General features: G+C 35.8%; 1 protein-coding gene and 1 long non-coding RNA gene across 2 annotated transcripts in view; one reads left to right on the plus strand and one right to left on the minus strand.

Moving 5' to 3' along the window:
• Positions 1 to 7,820, minus strand: part of LOC129745467 (uncharacterized) — a 136,418-nt gene extending 128,598 nt beyond the window's left edge. The window contains exon 1 of the long non-coding RNA XR_008737131.1: positions 7,693 to 7,820. This is a non-coding gene — a long non-coding RNA (uncharacterized LOC129745467). The remainder of the gene's footprint in view (positions 1 to 7,692) is intronic.
• LOC129745452 (homeobox protein B-H1) overlaps positions 1 to 23,474 on the plus strand; it is a 70,644-nt gene that overhangs the window by 7,422 nt on the left and 39,748 nt on the right. The window lies entirely within an intron of this gene.

The following is a 23,474-nucleotide window of genomic DNA, read 5'->3' on the forward strand; positions in this document are numbered from 1 at the left end:
GAAAAAAAAAAACAAAAAATGGACAAATGTCGAGTCACGCTGTCATTACGACTGAATAATCATAACAATACCCATCGATACCTCGACTTTTTTAAATTTAAACACATTGTTGATGTCGAGTGGCTTTCCCGCAACTCAGCTCAGTCGAGCAATCGAAAATTTCCTTACTAACTATGTCTATGGGTTTGGAATATATCGCTTTTTTTTGCGAGCCATATAGTGTATGTTACTAAACCCACACACACGAAAAAAAACAAAAAAGAAAAAAATTAATCGGAAGAAATTGTCTTCCGCAAGCGGCGCACACAGTCAGTAGGCCAGTTATACGTTTTCGATCGGAATCCTAGGAAACCCAGTAGGCAGGCTGCTTGTTCACGTCTATCGCGCACAGCAGCAACAACAATGTGCGAGGGGGGATGTGTTGTTATGTAACAGCAACCCATCGCGCTCTTCGAGCAGCAGCGATGCAAAAATTAATAAACAATCACTATAACTTCCCACGACAACGCATGCAAGTGTACGGGGTGCTCTACAAAACAGTAAGTAGCAGGAAAAGATTGTAGGTACCTACCATTGAATGATGAACAGCGTGATAAGGAAGTGGATTCATTTTGTCAAAAGAAGGTAGAAATTTACCTATTTTAATTGGGTTTCAGTCATCAAGTAGGCGCACACGCTTAGTTCGAGTGACACATATCATTAGGTTTCGGGAAACCTAGTTTCATAGAAAAAAAGGCTGTTGTTTACTGATTCCGATCGGAATCGGTAAACAACACCGGTGATTACAGTTTTTCTGTAGCCTGCATACTAGAAAAAAGATTGTTGGATGCGTGGGTGCGATCTTACTGTTATTGTTTATCTACATAATTAGCGGGTATTAGTCGCATAACTGGCGATACTCTGTACGAGGTGCGTGGTTTATTTCCAAGTGTTGGCAAACGCCACACCAAACCACACTTGTCTCGATATTTGAACAATGATACAAGGAGGGAGGGAAGAAGTAGAAAAGGTGAAGTGACGCGAGAGTAAGTGCTCATCGCATCGCACTGACTGACTGACTGACAGTTATGTCGGTGGTGCTAGATTGAATTGTCTCGGGCATATATTTGCCTTTCTCGGGGGGTAATTTCCTCGCTCGCTATTTACTCGAGTATGTGGGTGGCTGGCTGGCTGGCTAAGAAAGATCTGGGAAAATGATTTAATTTGATGGAATTAAGTGTTTGCCGTTGCGAGCAATTGAAAACATTGTTGGTGGCGTGTCTGCCTGGCAGAGTCTTTTATTGTGACATTTCCGTTAGAATGTTTGATGGCTTATTCTGATTTTCATACCTTTGAAATTTTGTTTACTAAAATTTACTCAATTTTTGAGTTGCTGGTCACGAACGTGTAAGGTCATTGACATTACACTGAAAAAAATTTTGTTTCACTTCTGACAATTTTTGTTAGGAAATTATTAATCTTTTCCTGGTAGGGAAAAAATTCAATCGTCGGTGGAGATCAAAAGTTCAAATCAAGTTCCGAGGGTGATCCAAGTTAGATTCTTCGAACTGATTTCCTCAGAGATAATTCGCGATAATCAGAAAGATTAGAAGACGGCAAATTGGGATGCTGCTCTAGGGTGTTCCATTGTTTTCCGCGCCCAAGTGTTCTCAATTATCCGATATGCTAGGTTGCTAGAGATCGTGATAACTCAATGTGGTTTAAGGGGAGCAAATTGTGTTCACGATATTCGTTGGCGGCGTCGTCATCGCAATCGTGATTATCGACCTAGCGCCAGCCAGACCCCGGAAGGATTTTCTTTGGCTCTTTGGTTCAAAAAGCCCCAGATGGTAAAATTGAGATCATCATCTTAGGGTTTGAATTGGCCTGAGGCGGCAGCCATGATCAAGATTGGAAATGAGCCGTACTAAAAGAAAAATCGTAATTGAATACACACTAAACTCGAGGGTTCAGTAGTGAGGGTTCCTCGTACTCTACTTTGTACACTTCAAATGTGGTCATTGCGGATGAGGAAAAAAAATAGCGTTGGATTAACGTTTGCTTTATAATTAATCATCATTAATTGAATCATAAATCTCGCACCATTTCAACTATAATATTGGAACATAGTTCTCGCGCTGAGGCGAGACTCGAGCCGATGAAAAGCGGAAGTGCTGCTCCGAAACTTAATTGGTTTTCTTTACTGGGGACGACGGAGTGATCCATTGAGTGTTGGTGGGAAGAAACGAGCCAATTTCTGACTGGGTCGCGTCATCTGTGCTGTTGCATCGAAAAAGAAGCACCTCAACGCCAAGCGAGAGCCATCCAATCATAATTTAATTAACTTGTAATGGTCTGGACGAAAAAAAATCAGAAAAGACAAGCCAAACGATGGCGGCTAACACTTTCATTCGCAAATTCACCGGTTAATTAACTGTGGAAGAGCGTCAAGAAAATATGAAAAAAAAACTGAATGAAATAGTGTAATCAAAATCGACCAAAGAGTCTTGGACTGGTGGCAATTTACCGTTTGTTTTTTTTTTTATTTTCGCTCGAGGTGTATTTACCGTCATCATCAACTGACAAGATGGGTTCAATTTGTGTGAACGTCGAACAACACGATAAGCTACGATTACACAATTTATCGCACTTTTCTGGGTTGGCGAACCGCGTGAAAAGAAAATTCCAACGAAGAAGAAGGTGTGCCATTTCGAACCCCATTAGTGTCCGCCTAGCTAGCCACAAATTGGCGACACTCGGTTGTGACAAATTTTCGCTCGATAACCGCGCGGCATTAGTTAAAGTTTTCTGGTTCAGGTGGTGTGATTTATGGGCGGGTTTTTAGCAGCTTCACTTTCGCGTTCAATTTTCGCGATCAATTTTCGCGAGTAGCTTCGAGATCTGTTTGAAATATTTTGGTTTTGATTTGAAATAACTATCATTTGAGACATCTTTTTTGACTTTTTAAAATAATTAAAAAAAAAAAAAAATGACGAAAACAATGGAGCCTAAAATATCTAATATGACTGGAGCGTATATTCCCAGTTAGTAAAATTCTTGGTTGGGATGTTAAATTTTTTTTTAGAAGCACTGTATTTTTAACTTTTTCTTACATTTTACCCAAAATTGACTCAGAACATTCGTCATAAAATTGTGTAACCAGAGCACAAAATCGTTTAGGTTCATGATACGATTTCGGACCGATATCGAACGCAATTCAGACCCATCTCGGACCGGTTTTTTACTATCTGGGAAAGATTTTGAGCAATTTCTACACGATCAAGAAATTTCCATTATTTTGAGATTTACGGTAAGTTCACCGATTTTCGCAATTCTAATCTCGCTAATTGACCAGCACCAGTGACGCCTGATGTGATCTGATTTTCCCTGAATTGTTCAGATTTTCAGTCTGTCAAAGTTTGACCGAAAGCATTTTTAAATTCCATAATGCGAAACTGAACTGTTTTGATTTGAAATCACTATCTTTTGAGACATAATGTTTTGGCTTTTCAAAAGAATAAAAAAAATATGACGAAAACAATAGAGCCTAAAATATCTAATATGCCTTGAGCGTGTATTCCCAGTTAGTAAAATTCTTGCTTGGGATGTTAAATGGTGGTTAAATTGTTTCACGCAGAGAAAACTTGGATTTTGAAACAAAACAAAACTGACTTTGATTCAAAACACTCAGTTTTTTGAATCAAACTCCTGTTTTCTTTGAATCAATGAATTCTCGTTCTGATTCAAATGAATATTTTTTGAAAGAAAGAAATAATTTTTTGAACTGAATAATTTTGGACTTTGATTTTAAACAAATTCTTTGATTCAAAAGACATTTTTTCAATTGCATATGTCTTTTGAAACAAAGTAAATTTTCTTTCAACCAAAGAAAAATGTTTTCAACAGAAAGGAACTTCAAGTTAAAACTTCAAACTTAGAAGATAATTTGGATTGAGCAAGTACCGAATTTCGAATAAATTTTGGCCGGTCGTGTTAAAAATCAAAACTAGTGAATCAGCGATAGCTATTTAGGAAGATTCAGGATGAGAAATGCAAACCATGGTAAGTGCGTGGTAATCCGTTAGACAAAAAGTGATTATTTAAGATTCTATATAAACTTTTGCATTGTTACAGGACCACGGCTGATTCCGCCCAAAATCCAGCGGTCTGATTATCTTCGACCCGTTCTTCAGCGGCAATCACCAGTTGGATGACCAATAAAGCTAGCAACCGGAGTTGCTTCCGGAAGTCGGCCCAAGAAGAATGCCCTCAGCCCAAAATTTAGGACCGGATAGTTCCATTATAGTGAACCAGTGTTTGTTTTAAGTTTGTGAATAAAAATGAATTTAAGATGTAAATTGTTTATCAGTCAAAATTCCTAATAGGAACTTATGAACAACAGAAAATATTTCTTCCAATTGGATTAAAAGCAAAATGGTTCAATGAACCAATCCTTTTAAATCTAAATCTAAATTACACTGTAGCAAACGAAAACAACTTTGCATCAAATGAAACTGTTTTTTGTTTCAAAGCATTAAGATTTTGATTCAAAGATTTTTCAAAAGAAAAATTCTTTGAAACAAAGGAAAATGTCCTTGAACCAAAGGAATTTTTATTTATCCCAAAATCAAAGGAAAAAATCCTTTGTTTTTGCGGCACTTTCCTTTGAAATAAAAAATCTTTTTTCTGCGTGTTGGTTTGGTTAAATGTTTTTTCAAAGGCACTGTATTTTCAACTTTTTCTTACATCAGTATCCAAAATGGACTCAGAACATTCGTCAGAAAATTGTGTAACCAGAACACAAAATCGTTTAGATTCATGATTCGATTTCGGACCGATATCGAACGAAATTCAGACCCATAACGGACCAGTTTTTTTTCCTCTGGGAATGAGTTTGAGAAATTTCTACACGATCAAGCAATTTCCATTATTTTATGGTTAGTTTGCCGATTTTTGCAATTCTAATCTCGCTAATTGACCAGCACCAGTGACGCCTGATGTGATCTGATTTTCCCTAAATTGATCGAATTTCCAGTCTGTCAAAGTTTGACCGAAAGCAGTTTTAAACTCCATAATGCGAAACCGAACTCGAGCGTGTTACGCTCGATCAAACAACCAGAAAACTGACCAGACCAGTAGCGGCCAATAATAATAAAAATAATAATAATAATGGGCCCAAAACTACCAAATTGGGCGATAGCAATCACACAGAAATGTGCTCCAACCGAGCAATTCCAAAACTGTTCATACACTTTCCAATTTTTCGCTGCTGCTGCCTGCGGCAGCCATAAATCGATCTAGTTTTTTTTTTCAAGTCGACCAATAAATATATCGAGAACCGAGTCAGTCGCTTTGCAATTCAATACGTTTAATATATCTTGTGTCGCTCACGATGTTTTTTCCTTCTACTCTCATACGGAGCACTCATATGATGGGGTTGCGTTTTCGGATGGATGATTTATTTAAAAAAAAAATCCCGCAATTGGGCTCCCGCTGCTCACGACTATCATCGATTAGCGCTAGGCTCATTTCCTCGCTATTGTGCACACTCGAACAATCACAATCAATTCGAACGCAAGCAGAAGTAGCAGTTTATATCAATCTCTTTCGACTGATTATTACAAATGAATGACCAGACCACTCTGCGCTATCGACGACTACCGGGCGTTTTGCCTCCTCTTCTATGCGCATTTTACCCCCACCCTCTCCGAAGAAGGCGTTAAAACTTGATCAAGCACAGTCGAAGCTGCCAATTTTCGACGGGCATCGACGAATCTTTTCCAAGCGGGACTTTGGAACGGGGGGTAGGCCAATAAAATAAAATGACACGCCTGAGTTAGTCACCTTTCGGGGGTCTCCCCTAATAAACAACCATCGCGGAAAGAGGCACAAATCGAGGGGCTAACGGTGAGCTTTCTTCGAAAACCATTTCTATCACGCCAGCCTGCCCAAGCAATATAAATGGTCATGTCGCTCGCGGTTCATAAATTTGATTCGCGAGAAAAGCAAAAAAAAATATCGTAAATTTTGGACTTCGGAGTTCGTTATAGCTCTTGTTGCGCCGCCGCGATGATAACAACCCGTTCATACATGTTGAATCTCACCGAAAACGCGTGAAGAAGGAAAAACACTTAAAACTAGTGAGCGCAAAAACGAATCTGTGCACCCCCCCTCCGCCCCCGCCCTCGTCATCGCTCTCTTTTTTCTCCTTTTTACCTATCTTAAAACGAAAATTAACCATCTGCGAAAGCTTAAGTTTTTTCTTGTTGAGTACCTTTATTGGAATTATTTTAGATTGGAATATTTTGTATTTATCTTTTTATTGTGTACTTCTGAAAATCAAAGCAAGCGTTGAATTTTGGAAGCGGGTTGATTTCTACCCAGTTGGAGAACTGGTTCGAATTACGTTCGGTAGTGGGGTAATCGGTCCGAAATCTTATCATGAATCTAACCAATTTCGTGTTCTGATTACAAAACGAACTCGATAACTCATTACAGTCAGAGATTTTAGAATAAAATTTAATAAGATGTTGCTTTGCCATTTTAAAGTTGTGATCCCTAATTAAGCTCAGTATCTCGAAAAAAAAACGCTTCTAAGAGACAGAAAATGCATTTTAAAGTTGTGAACTCAAATCAAACTCAGAATCCTGAAAAAAAAAAACGGTTCTAACGGCCAGAAAACGCATTTTAAAGTTGTGCTCACAAATTAAGCTTAGAATCCCGAAAAACGCTTCTAAAGGCTAGAAAACGATTCCGAATTAAGCTCCGAATCGCCGAAAAACGCTTCTGAAGGCCAGAAAACGCATTTTAAAGTTGTGAACACAAACTAAGCTCAAAATCCCGAAAAAATGCTTCTAGAGGTCAGAAAAGGCATTTTAAAGTTGTGATCCCAAATTAAGCTCGGAATCCCGAAAAAAAAAATGCTTCTTAAGGCCAGAAATCGCATTTTAAAGTTGTGATATCAAATTAAGCTCAGAATTCCGATGAAAGGGTAGAAAAACGCATTTTGAAGTTGTGATCCTAAATTAAATTCAAAATCCCGATAAAAACGGTTCTAAAGACCAGAAAACGCATTTTAAAGTTGTGAATCCCTAAAAACGCTTTTTTCCCTTAGTCAACTATTCTACAAGCCTACTTTGATTGACTTTCAAACATTTACGAACACATAAAAAAAACTCCCAGTTCAAAAGTTGATTCGTGGAAATCCACTGAAAAAAAACTCATGGTTATTTTTCAATGATTCTTATGTAAATACAAATAGATGTGTTTTCTAAGTAGCATTTTTTCTTGAAAACTGGAAAAAAATCTCCCAACGTTTGACCAGGATGATATGCGTTAAAAATGCGCATTATCTAATTTATATAACAAGTTTTGAATTCAAGCGATACAATTAATTTCAAAACGAGATTCTCTAGTAACAAAATCAACGATAGATTCGGCAACCCTGCCAGATCCCTGAACAATTAAGAAAAAAGAACCGGGGAGTTGGCTGTTTAATTTGCTTTTAACTTCTACTTTAATATGGTTTAGTCAGATGTACGATTTTCTTATCAAAATCAGTTAAATTTTCATAAACAATTCATGCTTTTGGTCCGATAGGAACAAACCTTCCAAAAAATGTTGTTTCTTATAAATTCACATTTCCGAAAATTATTTAAAGCCCTTGCTTAACGAGTCATGGTTAAATTATGATTTGAAATAAAATGAACTTACCTGTAATATAGCCGTGGCTTCCAAATTGTAAACCTTTTTTCGATAGTCTTTCCGGATTAAGATTATGACACGTTATAGAAGCTCGTTAAACTTAGTCCAGTTCTGGGAAAACACGAAACCTCTGAAAAGAAAAAAAACGGAGAAATAATTGATCAACATTATACAGAGCCTGCTTTGATTGATTTTAAAACGTACGAATAGTTCAACACAATTCGGTTCAAATATTGATTTAATTCGTGAAAATCATAGTTTGGCACTGAAAAAAAATTGTGGTCATTTTAAAATGTTTTATCATCAAATTTTACAAACAATTCGTTTTTTTTGTTGGTTTTCTAGTGACGAAATCAACGAAAAACTTGACAACCCTGCCACAAAAAATCCAAAAAAAATCTCCAAACTCGTAAAATCAAGAAAACACAAATCTGAAACTCGGTTGTTTTTTTTTCGTAAGTTTATTTTTTATTTGACTCCTGGCTACCATTGCAGAATGAAGAAGCCAAAAAAAAAAATACCCCGTTCAGTTAACACTCCCAAATTAATGAGCGTATCATTGCTCGGCCGAAATAAAAGTTAAATTAAAATGATAAATAGTGGTTTGTGGCGAGGCGTTCGGGTTGTGTGCTGATTTTCGGAAACACTAAACCAAAATTGCTTAGATTTGTATCAGCGAACGAGCGCGCGCTTACCTCTATAGAAGGTATTTTGGCGAGTGATGAACGAAAAAAAAATATGAATAAAAAAACACAACACTAAACTTAAACCTAGCTTTAGGGGGGTCTCAACCATAAAAAGTTGGCACTCTTTGCAGAAGCCCACCAACCACCTGGGCTAGGCTAGTTGGTGGTCAAATAATAATAAAACCGACCAAAAAAAAACTAAATATTACTTGAATCTGCCCAACCAAAGAATTATGATTTCTCGTTAGCGCGTTTTGATCATCATCGGAAGACGTGGCTGTCGTGAACGATCTGGTTATTATCACAAGATACTATGGCCGCTTTCTTTTCAAGGCCTCGTTTTACCACACAAACTTTTGGACCATTCGTCAACACGTCAATCATCCTTTTCAAGCTCGCTCTATTAACTGACTAGTCTTGTCCTGTATCAGTTCTGCTTCAACTTATTGACGTTCTCTCGCTCTCACTTCAAAGCTTTTTCCTTCGAGTATGTTTATAATTCTCTCTTAATGCTGTCTTCCTTGAGAGTAACATCGATGTTCTCGAAATCGATTAAATCAATAACACAGGGTGATTCATACGAAGTGAGAAGACTCCTAACTTATTAATTAATTCCCATCTAAATACAATATTCTCTACATTCGCGTCCACCTGTACTCTTATAAGTTAACTCTAAATACTCTATTGAAAACTATACTATATAGTGGTATAAAGGTTCGTTTACATAATGGAACACCCGCATTTCGTTTTCGCTAATTGATTTTGTTTGCTTACTTTTTTTTCTCTACCGAACCTATTTAGTAGTGTATTAATTATATACAAAATATCTCATTTTATGTTATTTATTCAATTTCTTCCAAACACTATCAAAATACATATTGAAACTCATGCATAAACAAAACTACATATTTTTGTATTTTTATTCTTAGCCTTTTTTTTTGAAACTTTCAAAAGATATTCAGCCAAAAAAAACGAAAACAGTTAAACATCATCGTACATTTTACTTTTAAATTCAGTATAACTGTTCTATAGTCTTAAACCTTTTGCTCTTTACACTGTTTATTTATTTACTCTTCAGTCTTTTTCCACCACTTTTTGAATTTTTGATTTTTCATTCTTAACTCTTAATTTTTAATTCTTTTCTTTACTATTTTATCTTTCTTTGTGTTTTTTTACTTAGCCTTTTTTATTATTAACTGTTGAAATTATTTTCTTCTATGCTCTATTTGCTTTTTTACCACTGACTCTCGTCTTTAACTCGATATTTATGCTTTTACCGATTGCTTCTTTTTTATCTTCAAATTTTTTGCACTATTTTTTAGTCTTACTCTTGCTTTGAATACCTTACTTTTGAGTTTTTTTTATTTTACTTTTGTTATTATTATTATATTTTTTTAATTCACTGTTCTTTTTTTTTTTTTAAATTTATTGTTCTGTTGTCTCTGTTTTCAAATCTACTCTTTTCGCTCTTATTTATCTGCATTCTTGGCTCTTCCTAAACTTGTACTCTTTATTGTTTACGTCTATTTTTTTTTTAATTAATTTTTGTTTACATTCTTTACTCTTTACATTTAAACTCTCATTTGAATATTTTTTTAACCCTCAGTTATACCTTTTATTGTACTTTTTTTTTTAATTTACACTTTATTTTTTTTTTCTCTCTGATCTTTACTCTCTTCCGTTTCTTATCCATTTTTATGCGGTTTACTCTTAATTCTTTTTTTTTTCAATACTACTGTTGACAATTTACTAATTCTCTTCATTATTTTCTGTTTTCACTTTTCACTTCATAAATTCTCTCAACTTTTAACTATTTCGTTTATTCTTGAGTCCTTTATTTTCTTAATGGTTAAGGCTTCATTTAACTCTTTGTTCTTCACTTGTTATTCTAAAAATGTTATAATGTTAATGTTAATGTTATATTAACTCTTCGTTATTCACTCTTTGTTCGTTTTTTTCTTTTACTGTTACTTACTTATATATTTCATTCAATGCTTTTAATTTTTAACATTTAACCTAAACTTTTTTTCTTTTTTTTTTCCTTTAAAATAATCTTTTCTTTTCAACTTCATTTTTTTTTCTTCTTTTCACTCAATCTTTCTTTTACTGTTACTTACTTATATATTTCATTAGATGCTTTTAATTTTTAACATTTAACCTAAACTTTTTTTCTTTTTTTTTTTGCTTTAAACTAATCTTTTCTTTTCAACTTCATTTTTCTTCTTCTTTTCACTCAATCTTTTTACCCTGCTTTTACTCTTTCCTCTCCATTGAAACTGTTTACTCTTCCTTTTAAAATCGCTATAAAGGACTCTTAAATCTACGGTTGCTAATGCTCATTTTTTATTTGCTCTTGACTCTTGGTTTTTAACGCTTAACTCTTTTCTGTCACTCTTCGTTTAACACTACTCTTCACGCTTTGCTCTACTCTTTGCTTTTCCTCGTTTTTTTAACCTACTACCCTTTTTTCTAACTCCTGTTTTTTTTATACCTGATTTGAATCCTTGTCCTTTACTTTTGATTTTTTTTTTTTAATTTAGAAATTTAATTTACTTTTTTTTTTTACTCTTTACTCTACGCTCTTTACTCGCTTCACTCTTCTCATATTTTTCTCAATTTTAACAATGCGTTTTATTGTTTGCTTAATAGTTTGAATTCTTACTCAATATTCTTATTTACTTTGCAATTCTTTGGTTTTTTTATTTTCATTATAAACACTTAACTCCTCATGACTATATTTTATTAAATTCTTGATCTCATTGCTCTTTGTTTTTTTTTCAATTTCTATCCCTTTTTTATCATAACTCCTCTTTACCCTTTATTTTTATTCTTAACTTTTTTTTTTACTCTTTTCTTTTTGCTTTTTTCTCTTTTACTCTCTGCTCAAATACCTTACTTCGAATTTTGTAGTAATTAATATTCCTCTTTACTTTACTTCATTTCACTGCTCAAACTTAGTTTTCTACTCAAATATTTTCCTTTTTGTCTTTGTTTTAGTCTTACACTTAACTCTCAGTCGTGTAAATTAATCTTCTCTTTGCTCGTTACATTGTTTTATTTTACTCTAGCTTTACTTGTTACTTTTTCTTTTTCATATCTGTTCGTTATTTTTATTTATTAATAACTTTATACTTATGACTTTTATGTTTCTTTTTTTTTCACGCAACTCTTCTCGCTTACTTTTTATTTCATTCTTACATTTATTATTCATTCTTCTCACCACTCTTTGTTTTACTTTTTTTTTTTAATTGTACTCTGTATTCTCCATTCCTTTTTTGCTTTAATTGCTTCCTTTTATTTTTATTTGTTTTTTAAAACTCTTCTGATAACTCTATTTACCTTTTTTCATAACTCCACTTTACGCTTTATTTTTATTCTTAATTTATTCTTTTTACTTTCTTCTCTTTGCTTTTACTCTTTACTCCCTGCTCATATACCTTATTTCGCATTTTGTACTTATGAATATTCCTCTTTACTTTACTTTTACTTTACTTCATTTCACTGTTCAAACTAGCTTTCTACTCCACCTTTCTATATTGTTTTTATTATACTCTCTCAATTTACTGCAGTCGTGTAAATTTATCTTCTATTTATCTTCTATTATCTTCTATAACTTTAGTTTTTTTGCTACTCCTACTCTAGTATTTAATTATTATTTCTTTTTTCATCTTTGCATGGTCTTTTTATGTATATATTTTCTGTATACTGTTTAATTTTAACTTTTTTTGTTTTTTTTTTTTTTTGCTACTCTGTACTCCGTATTATTTATTTTTTTTGCTTTTTTAATTTTTAAGTTTCCTCTGATAAATGTTTTGCTTTGCTGTTTATTCTTTGCTTTGAGTCTTTATTCCTTCTACCATCACTTCTCTCTTGAAATGTGAATTCTTTAGCTTTTTATTATGTTTTTTTTTTATTCTTATTTCCTGAACACTTATGCCATTGATTTTTTTTTACTTTTCTCTTTTGAATTAGGCTCTTGATTCTTGATTCTTGCTTCTGCCTCATCACTCCTGATTTCGGTATCTTGATTCTTGAATGTTTAATTCTCATTCAGGATTTTTGACTCCAGTCTTTGACTATTGACTCTTGCTTAGAATCTATCCTTATTCATGACTCTTTAATCTCCACTGTTGACTCTTGAGTCTTTACTCTTGAATTCTCCTTATTAGTAAATTTTTGTTTTGAAGATTGTTCACTTGAACTCCTTAAAATCTTGATTATTGACATTTCCATGCCCTCAACTTTCCATTTAAGCTTCTGGATTCTTGGATCCTGACTCCTGATAAGATTATTTTGCTTTGACACTCACTGCTCTACTCTGGACTCTATGTATGTTTATGTTTTTAATTTAAGGCTTCAATTTAAATTGCTTCCACAATTGAATTACAATTGTAATTATAATTGAATAATAATTGAATAAAACGTTATTAAAGACTCATATCATTATGCAGATTAAATATCTAAAATACTAAAATTAAATATAAAAGAATACACATTTTTGAATTATTATTTTTTTAACCTGTTTCAGTCTGAACCTTAGCGCCTAAGGTTTACTTTGGACATGTATCATGACTATTATTAATTGGCACACCTATTGGTCATTTCCCAATGTTTGTTTTAAAGTTGTAACTGCATATGTTTTACTTATTAAAGACTCTCATAACACCTAGGAGGACTTTATTTTAGTTGACTCAACTTTTTTACAGGCACTTTAATTTTCATACTCACTTCTAAATTTGCTTTCCCTATCACGGACTGTCATTTATTTCCAGATATTTCTTTCTCATATTTCTATTTGATTTACATATAAGGTATTCCATATTTCTATTTGCTTTACATATAAGGGATTCTCATAAGCCCTAACAGGACTCTATTTAAGATGGCCCTTGAGAACTTTTTTACAACACAATGGGACTTTGATTTTCATATTCAACTCTAATTTTTTTTACCTATTAGGGACATTCATTAACCTTAACAGTACTTCCATAATTTTTATTTTCATATCTCAGTTTGATTTACCTATTAGGGACTCTTATTAACCCTAACATGACTCTATTTTAGATGAATCAATCCTTGGGGACTTTTTTTTACACCACAATAGGACTTTGATTTTCATATTCACTTCTCAATTTTCTTTACCTATTAGGGACTGTCATTAACCCTAAAAGGCCTTCCATAATTTTTATTTTCATATCTCATTTTGATTTACCTATTAGGGACTCTCATTAACCCTAACAGGACTTTATTTTAGATGACTCAACCCTTGGGGACTTTTTTTTTCACACCACAATAGGACTTTGATTTTCATATTCACTTCTAAATTTTCTTTACCTATTAGGGACTGTCATTAACCCTAAAAGGACTTCCATAATTTTTACTTTAATTTTTAGATTGATTTACCTATTAGGGACTCTCATTAACCCTAACAGAACTTTTTTTTACACCACAATAGGACTTTGATTTTCATATTCACTTCTCAATTTTCTTTACCTATTAGGGACTGCCATTAACCCTAAAAGGCCTTCCATAATTTTTATTTTCATATCTCATTTTGATTTACCTTTAAGGGACTCTCATTAACCCTCACAGGACTTTATTTTAGATGACTCAACCCTTGGGGACTTTTTTTTCACACCACAATAGGACTTTGATTTTCATATTTACTTCTAAATTTTCTTTACCTATTAGGGACTATCATTAACCCTAAAAGGACTTTCATAACTTTTACTTTCATTTTTCAGATTCATCTACCTATTAGGGACTCTCATTAACCCTAACAGGACTTTTTTTTACACCACAATGGGACTTTGATTATCATATTAACTTCTAAATATTCTTTACCTATTAGGGACTGTCATTAACCCTAAAAGGACTTTCATAATTTTTTATATCATTTTTCAGATTGCTTTACCTATTAGGGACTCTCATTAACCCTTACAGGACTTTTTTTTTACACCACAACGGGACTTTGATAATTACATTCACTTCTGAATTTTCTTTACCTATTAGGGACTGTCATTAACCCTAAAAGGACTTTCATAATAATTACTTTCATTTTTCAGATTGATTTACCTATTAGGGACTGTCATTAACCCTAAAAGGACTTTCATAATTTTATTTTCATATCTCATTTTGATTTACCTATTAGGGACTCTCATCAACCCTAACAGGACTTCATTTTAGATGACTCAACCCTTGGGGACTTTTTTTTCACACCACAATAGGACTTTGATTTTCATTTTCACTTCTAAATTTTCTTTACCTATTAGGGACTATCATTAACCCTAAAAGGACTTTCATAACTTTTACTTTCATTTTTCAGATTCATCTACCTATTAGGGACTCTCATTAACCCTAACAGGACTTTTTTTTTACACCACAATGGAACTTTGATTATCATATTAACTTCTAAATATTCTTTACCTATTAGGGACTGTCATTAACCCTAAAAGGACTTTCATAGTTTTTTATATCATTTTTCAGATCGATTTACCTATTAGGGACTCTCATTAACCCTAACAGGACTTTTTTTTTTTTTTACACCACAATGAGACTTTGATTATCATATTCACTTCACCGTGTAATACATAAGAGGGAATATCATAAGTCCTTACAAGACTTTCACAACAGATTCATTTTCATTTCATCTACCAATTCTTAGAGGACTTTTCTTACCTTAAAGCTTATCAGGACTTTTTGCAACAGATACGACTTTTTTTTCTCACCATTTTTTAACCAACATAAACCATTTGTAGTTCAGTTTTTTTTTCATTCATATCAGTTGTCGTCATTTAAAAAAAATTAACACAGTGAAAATTGTTTCACATTCATATTTATACTCGATTCAGACAATCATCCACTTAGTAGCTCTTTCAAACTCTTTTGATGTTCAAAAGACCCTAATAATAACATAATTTACATCATGGCTAAAAAATCATGGCCGCTTATTTGAGGAACACCTCAGAAATTAATTCACAAATTCATTGCCCACAGTATTTGTCATTTCATAGTTCCTACATATCGAGAAAGTTGAACACAGTACTCCATGAAAAGGAACAAAATAGCAATAACATTCACTTACTCCAATATATGCAGAAACAAAACTTTTAACACCACTTAGATTAAAGCCTTTTTCCACTCCATGATCGTCCAGCATTCCCGCTTGCCCCGTACACTTTCACTTGCACAGCCATTTTTGTTTAAGTATAAAAAAAAATCCATTTCAGAACTTAACGAACTCTTTTTTAAACCTTATTTAATCATTTTTATTAAAAACATACCTGCTTCTGGGAGCTATAAGTTTAATCCTACAACCACGCCATTGTCGTGAACGATCTGGTTATTATCACAAGATACTATGGCCGCTTTCTTTTCAAGGCCTCGTTTTACCACACAAACTTTTGGACCATTCGTCAACACGTCAATCATCCTTTTCAAGCTCGCTCTATTAACTGACTAGTCTTGTCCTGTATCAGTTCTGCTTCAACTTATTGACGTTCTCTCGCTCTCACTTCAAAGCTTTTTCCTTCGAGTATGTTTATAATTCTCTCTTAATGCTGTCTTCCTTGAGAGTAACATCGATGTTCTCGAAATCGATTAAATCAATAACACAGGGTGATTCATACGAAGTGAGAAGACTCCTAACTTATTAATTAATTCCCATCTAAATACAATATTCTCTACAGTGGCGTGTGTTTTTCGTTTGTTCGCGTTGCCAGGGGTTACTTTTTAAAGCCTACTGCTACTGCCTTTTGCTTGCCGACGCCGACTAAGCACTAAGTAGCAGCGATATCTCGATCTTCGTCTATCGGCAAGAAGGAAACTCCAAGCCGAAACAAAGCTCGAAACGAAACCAGAACTGAACGCGTCTATGATTTTCAGTTTTTGCTTTTATTTTTTACTATTATTTGGTGGTTTGGTGCTAGGCAACAGATTCTTCGCCTACTTGATGAATAATGGAAATAAATTTCGTTAATTGCGCTCACCACCAGGTCTTTAGTTCTGTAGCCTGCTGCTGGCAACACTTACTTTTCTTCGACCTTCTGCCCAGTGTACCCTATGATTAAAGTGTCCGAAGAGAGACCCTAGCCTAACACGCACCAGCCAGAAAAATTTTCGGTTCCGGACGGAAGACTCCGATCAGCTGTTGTTCCTTCTTCTGTTGCGCTCACACAGAACAGAACCGAACGAAAAGTGTTTGTTTAGAACGGAAGTAAATTAATTTTCTGGCAGCCATTAATCTTGGATTCAGCCGGTTTCTTCCAGAGAGATTCTTCCGGACATGGCCCGGCGTTTTCAGCGGAGATTATTGAAAATTTATCGGTCGAAATCGTAATTATTGACTCGAATCGAACCGAACAACACACTGACGTACAAGAATGTAGCGAGCAATAATTCGGCTACTGTTGTTGTTGGTCAGCGTGCGTACTGTGGTGATGATATGATTCGATCAAGATGCTTCTGAGGTTTTTTTTTTCTCGGCTTGAATTCTTCCCGGTTTGGAATAAAGGGGAAGATACAACTTAAGCGAGCAATTAGCGCGATGAATTGATGATTTTTCGACGAAAGAAGCAACGCGCTGCGGGAAATTGAAGGTCACGAGCAATATCGGCTGCTTCCCCTAATGGCGCTGCTCTGATCCCCCTGTTCCCGAACCTGAACGTAATACGCAACGCAACCCATCTCAGTAGGCCGCCGCGATTGTTGCTCATTTGCCGGGTTTTTCTGCGCAAATCAACCGATAATGGGAGGCCACTGTTCCCCGGACTGATTGTACGTTGTTTCTCGCTGTTGTACAAGTGTTTCGGCTGCCAAAATTAGCCTAAATGATGAGAGCCGGTCTCACAGCCCGCACATCTCCCCACTTCTTAATATTGACGAAATGGATTGATGGATGCTGTTGCTGCCATTGTTCCACGAATGGACGCACCTTTCTGCGGAATTCCTTCCTTCAATTACGGAATGACCGCATCGAGGTTGAGGTCTTCGCATCTTGAACTATCGAACCGAGTTTGACTTCTTTTTTCAGTTGTTGGTCAAGGTGACAGGTGCATTGATGGTTTTTTATTCATGTGTTTTTTTATCGAAGGCGGAATTACGTCATCTAAAGTGTGCTGCGCGCGTTCAATCGGTCGGAAAAATGAGAACATATTTCGATGGAGCTCAACTGTGAAAGACGTCCCTTCGTGGATGGACAATTTTCTGAAGTGCTGGCTGCCACCGCTTGCTTTGTGACTCATCGCAAGTGATTGGCAGAAAATTGGCGTCCACACCGGGAAAAATGCCACTCTAGCTTTCGGTTGAAGTTGCCTTAAAAAGTAAAAAAACAAAGGTTAATGTGCACTGGAGGATCTAGTTCCGAGTTAAATAGCAGAACGAAACAAATAAGTCAAGAGAATATTCAAGAACACGTTCCCTGTCGTAATTTCCAGCAATCGCAATCGTTGATATCGTTTTAATATGCTGCTAGTCAATTGAAATGCTTGTTTATGACTTCATATAGTGCGTTTTTCCACAATTCCACAAACGCAGCAGCAGCTTCATTGCGAACAACAACAACAGTTGAAAAAAAAACCCATTATGATAATTATTAAATATGAATTCTCGTGTTTGCACTGAACAGATACCCGAGCAGCAAAGAGCGTTCTGTTCGGAATTAAACACCATTTAATGCTGACAGGCAACCACAGAGGCTCGGAATACATGAGAGAGAGAGAGAGTGTAGAAGTGCACCCATTAGCGTCGAGTGCAGCAGCAACAGAACCAAAACACTCTGCCGGATCAACAACCCCCCTTCACTCGGATGAACGAATGAATGCGATCATCGCGACGCTTAACGAACCGTGAAAAGGTGTTTTTATACCACGAAAAACATTCTCGAACTGTTTCACAAACCATCATCGTCGTCGCATCGAGACGATGTGTGAACGATGCTAGAATGAATTGTCTGTATCGACATTTAAATAATTTGTGCGTTTTTTTGTTGCACCAACGCAACGCAGTAGGCTGCATTTGCTTCAAAAACAATAACAACGGTTGAGGAACGCAAACTTTCTTTGCGTTTGCGAACGCAAACTTCTATTTTTTAGGGGAAATTTGTTTCATTGTTGACACCTTTTTTCCGCAAAAAAATAGAAAATTGAAATTCAAATCAAAGGTGATAAGCTGAAAACGGTTTGATTTGTTTGTAAAACAAACAAAAAACCGACTCCGAGATCAGGTGCTGAGAAATGAGTGTAAAAATTCTTCACCTTCCACGGCTCCAACTTATTTCCGCACACATCTTCCTTCCCTCTCCAAGTGTTTTTTCTCGCACCAAGCAGCACTGCGCGCGTTGGTGTTCCAAAATTTATTATAATTTATAGTTATTTGTATTTAATTAATGTTGTTGAAATACCATTACTTGTATTTTTTTTCGTCGTCTCGTCGCGTTTTCTCGAATGGAAAGTGGTATGCTGACAGGTTTTTTTTCTTCTTTGGCTTCTCCTCGCGCTCTTTCTGGACAACGAAAATGTTTTTTTTTTCTCTCTCGGTTTGTTAATTTGCCGGTTAATGAGAATTGGTTGTGACGTTTATGATAATTTTATGGGCCCAATGTTTAGCTCCGATGTTGGCGAAATTCAAATTGATTATGCATTGTTTTGTTTTTTTATTTTGTTCACTCCTCTTCATCCCTTTTTTTCCGGGAAAAATAACTTAAATTTAAATGGAATTTTTATTCAGTGTTGTTGGACAGCAAAACACTCTAAAAATTATTTTTCATAATTTTTAAAGAAAAACTCACCTACTTTTGAAATAATTTATCTGAATTTTTATGAGATTTAATAATCTTCAGCTTTATTGCAAGGCTTCGCTCTAATTAAACGCAAATCATACAACCGTAAACACGTCTTCGTTTCTAACAAAAACCAAATAATCATAAATGGGGGTCAAAAAGTCCCGACCTAAAAAAAAACATACCAACAAGTCAAGTACCGAAATGATCATCATCGGTCGTGGTGGTGGTTAACCAAGGTTCCAATCATAAACGGAACCAGAAAAGCAAAAAAAAACCGTTTCCGTCACCAATAAAACTTACAGGTGAGAGACATGAAAAACAAATAAAGTCAACCCGAAAGACGGGAGTCTCTTTACACCTTACGCCCAAAACAGGTGCCTCGTAATTTCTCCACCCGAAAAACCTGAAAAAAACTAAAAGAAAGGATTCCCGTAAGGCAACTGAAAGTAAGGGGTAGGAAATGAAATTTATGACCGACTCGGTTTATTTGCTCTGGAAGTAAGTGAGTCGAGAAGTTCCTAAATTTTACAATTTATGACTTTTATTGCACCAAATTATTGTAGTTGAGTGAGCGCTCAAAGAATGGATGCCTGCCCTTAATTTGGGCGAAGGCACTCAAGAACGGTCGGTTTTTCAGCTGAATGAATCCCGTTCAAGTGGCTTGAGCCATGCGGTTTTGGATTAGCTTTAGCTTTCTAGGGTTTTAATTGAACATTTACCTAAGCTGGTTGTTAAAAAATGGTACCTGACTTTGGGAATAATTGCTATTTAGGAGTAAACTTGTGTACCGCAAGGTAGTGACTTGAGGCCAATATTTTTTAAGAATGTTTTTTTTAATTTTCTTTTTTAATTGCACAGAAAAACTTCAATCTTACTTTAAATTAAATTTAAGAATTCTAAAAAAAAAAACTTTATTTTGAATTTGCCTCAAATGGACTTTCTGTACTGAACTGACAATTAAGTCCTAAACAATCAAAACTGTCTTAATCGAATTTAAGACTTGAATTTGCAAAACTGCCTCAACTAGACGTCCTCAACTGGCAACATTGCCCAAATTCAGACCTCAACTGACAAATTAACCTTCACTGAATTTTTAGTCCTCAACTGGATAATCTGCCCCAAATTTGTCCAAAACTGAACTTTCAGTCATCAATTGAAAACATTGTCTCAACTGAACTCTCACTCCTCGACTGGCCTCATTGCTCATTGCACTTCAGCATTCTGGATCAGAATTTAAATTTAAATTTCATAAAAAAAAATATCATTTTAAAGAACCGAAGAGGTGAAATTTGAAATCTATATTTTTTCAGTGTTTCGAAAATTGTAGGTAAACTTTAAATTTTTGTTGTTGTTTTTTGACGGAAATAAACTTGTAAAAAAAATGAAACTGAGAATGATATATAAGATTTCATGACCTAAAGTTAAAATTTAGATGCAGAATTTGGATTCCGATTCAGCATTCCACATTGAGATTCAGAACTCGAATTCAAAACACGAATACAGATTCGGAAGTGAGATTCAGTATTCAGAATCAAAATTATATTCAAATTCGATCCCAAATTCAAAATACAGATTCAGAAAACAGCTTTCAAATTAACTTATAGTATGGACTCGTCACTAAGACTATATGCCCACTTTCACATTGACCAAGGCCTACTGTTCTTAGAATAAATTTAAACGTTTAAAATGCCTACCAATTCAAAATTTAACATAAAATCTAGACAAATATTCGAACGGTTTTCCTTCTGTAAAACCGCATGTCGTCGCAAACGAGCCGAGGGATTACTGGACTGACTGATCCGATCTCGGCTGTAGTAATTAAGCCGCCCTAGCGTCACCTACTAATTCGTTGCGCACTATCCGGTTGTAACGAGACTCGGTGACTTGCTGTACACCACCTCACTTAAATGAGACCGACAGAGAGAGAGAAAGACTTAAATGGCTGAATTATAGAAGGGGGGCAGCAACAATATTGCAATTAAACTGCAACTGTCAAGAACTTTTCTGCACCGCAAAGTAGACACCCAACGGATTGGGGACAAAACAGAGATTCGAACACAGAACGGGGTTCTGTGTTGGAGTTGGTGCAGCCCTAACCTCATCAACGCCGCGCCACCTTCAAGGGGTAATTAGAGATAAATCGAAAGCTAAAACGAACGTTTAATCTCCGTTCGGTACGGGGAGAGTCATTTGGTTTGGCTTGGTTTGAAGCCCTTCGTTGACGAGGGGTAGTTTGTGGTGGGATCAAGGAGAACCCCAACAGACAGGTTTCCTCCGCTAGAGGAAGCTAGAAGTTAGAGGGTGTCGAAGGGTGGAGAGGGGTCAATTAAAAGTCATTTACGCTTCTGGGTTCTTCCCTTCGCGCATCGATGATCACAACGAAGATCGGTGAGGAAAAGCGAACGACGGGGGAAGCCCACACTCTACTCGAAAACTGATCACTATCGGTTTCCATCGATCTATCATTACTTGCCAGTTGGGCACCCTCTGGCTACCACATGCGTTTCTTCGAGTTAAACGCTGGATGCGTTTAACAAAACTTGCCCGATGCCTTGGCTCCCCATTTGTCGAAGAGTCTGAGCGTGCGTCTGAGTGATTCACACATGAGTGATGAAAAAGTGCATGGGCGCACAATCAAAACACGAATGTCGATTTGTGGCTGGAAGCCAGCAAACCGAAACCTAATTCTAGCGTTCAGCTTTTAATGTGTTTACCAGGTGAGAATTTCGTGACGACGATGATGATGATGCTACCCCATCGACCGTCGATTGGTGCTGGTAATGAGACGTTTTGCTAGCCACCTCCAATCGGGTGGGTCGTAAACGAGTGGGTGTTGTTTGTGTGGAGAATTACGGACAAGGTCCACCTTGCTGGGCGTCATATACAATTAATAAAAGGAAGGTAATGATCCCCCTTCGCAAGAGTAACCAGGTCGATTAGTCGATTGAAAATTAGCGGATCTCACCTTGAAAACGGAACGGCGACGAGCTGAAAACTGTTAAAATTATTCCTCCAATTTTGTCAGAAGTATGCTTCCGACAGTCGCTGATATGATCTTCCAGTTAGAACAAGCTTCCTCCGATGCTGACTTTTCAAAGTTTTCCAACAGTTTTCCATTAATTTTCACTAGCAAAACATTGAAAATCATCAACTTTTTCTCAAACGAAAACACTTGCGTTTTTCATAAACAAACGTATCAACGCCTACTCTGACGAAAAGTTGGCTGTCGGCAGGGAAACCGCGACTTCCCTGATAGAAAAACAGTACGGATTCGGTCTGATTTCCGTCCGATCATCGTCAGAAAAATCGGTCCAAATTCGTGTACCTTAATCTAGGGGGCCGTTCACATACCACGTGGACAACTTAGGGGGGGAGGGGGGTATGGAAATGTCCACGCTTGTCCACGGTGAGGGGGGTAGGGGTTTGGGTCATGTCCACGTGGACATACTTACTTTTAAAATATTTTCTAAAAGTGAATAAATATTAAGATGTTTAAATCAAAATCTTAAAATGGCATACCTTTCCAGTTCAAGTTTAAACAATAAGTATCTACTTGAAAGCAAGTGTTAAATATAATAATTAAGAATTTTAATATTTTCAATTTTTTTTATATCAGGAAATTCTTATTCGGTTTTATAGAATCAGCCATATCTATAACATAAAGGCAAAAAGAGGTGTTTTCTAACTGTCAACTTATAGGTATTTAATTTTTTTTTTCAAATTTGTCCACGTGGACATCCGGGGAAGGGGGTAGGGGTTTGCCAAATGTCCACGCTTGTCCACGGAGGAGAAGGAGGGGGTCAAAAATCTAATTTTTCTGTCCACGTGGTATCTGAACGGCCCCTAGCTGATCTCTGTCCAATTTTGCGCTCTTCTGTCAAACGTTTTACTGCCGGGCTTTCTGCGATAGAAAACTGTTCGTATTTCGTATTGTTCACCGGGCATTACCAGGTTTCAACAAATCGTTCTGTCCCTAGCAAATCGACCAACGGTCATAAAAATCAATAATCCGATTGTGATCTATTTTAAATACGGGTCATTTCTGAGTGCGATTCAGGAAACGCTTCGGACAAGGTTCAGCATCTGAATCTTCTAAAAACGATGAAATTGCTTCATTTTTGCTGCAGTTTCTGAAAAAGAAAGATAAAAAACTAATTTTTATTCTAAAGTTTAAACAGTTTTCCATTATTTTTCTCAAGCGAAAATTTGAATATCAACAACCTTTCTGACACGGATAAAAAAACGTGTGTGTAATAAACGCAGATCAACGCCTGCTCTCCCGTAAAGTGAACTGTCGAAAGAAACCCGAGGCTCGCGGCCTGCTTAGT

Source organism: Uranotaenia lowii, chromosome 1, assembly GCF_029784155.1.
Source record: "Uranotaenia lowii strain MFRU-FL chromosome 1, ASM2978415v1, whole genome shotgun sequence".
Classification (NCBI taxonomy): Eukaryota; Metazoa; Arthropoda; class Insecta; order Diptera; family Culicidae; genus Uranotaenia; species Uranotaenia lowii.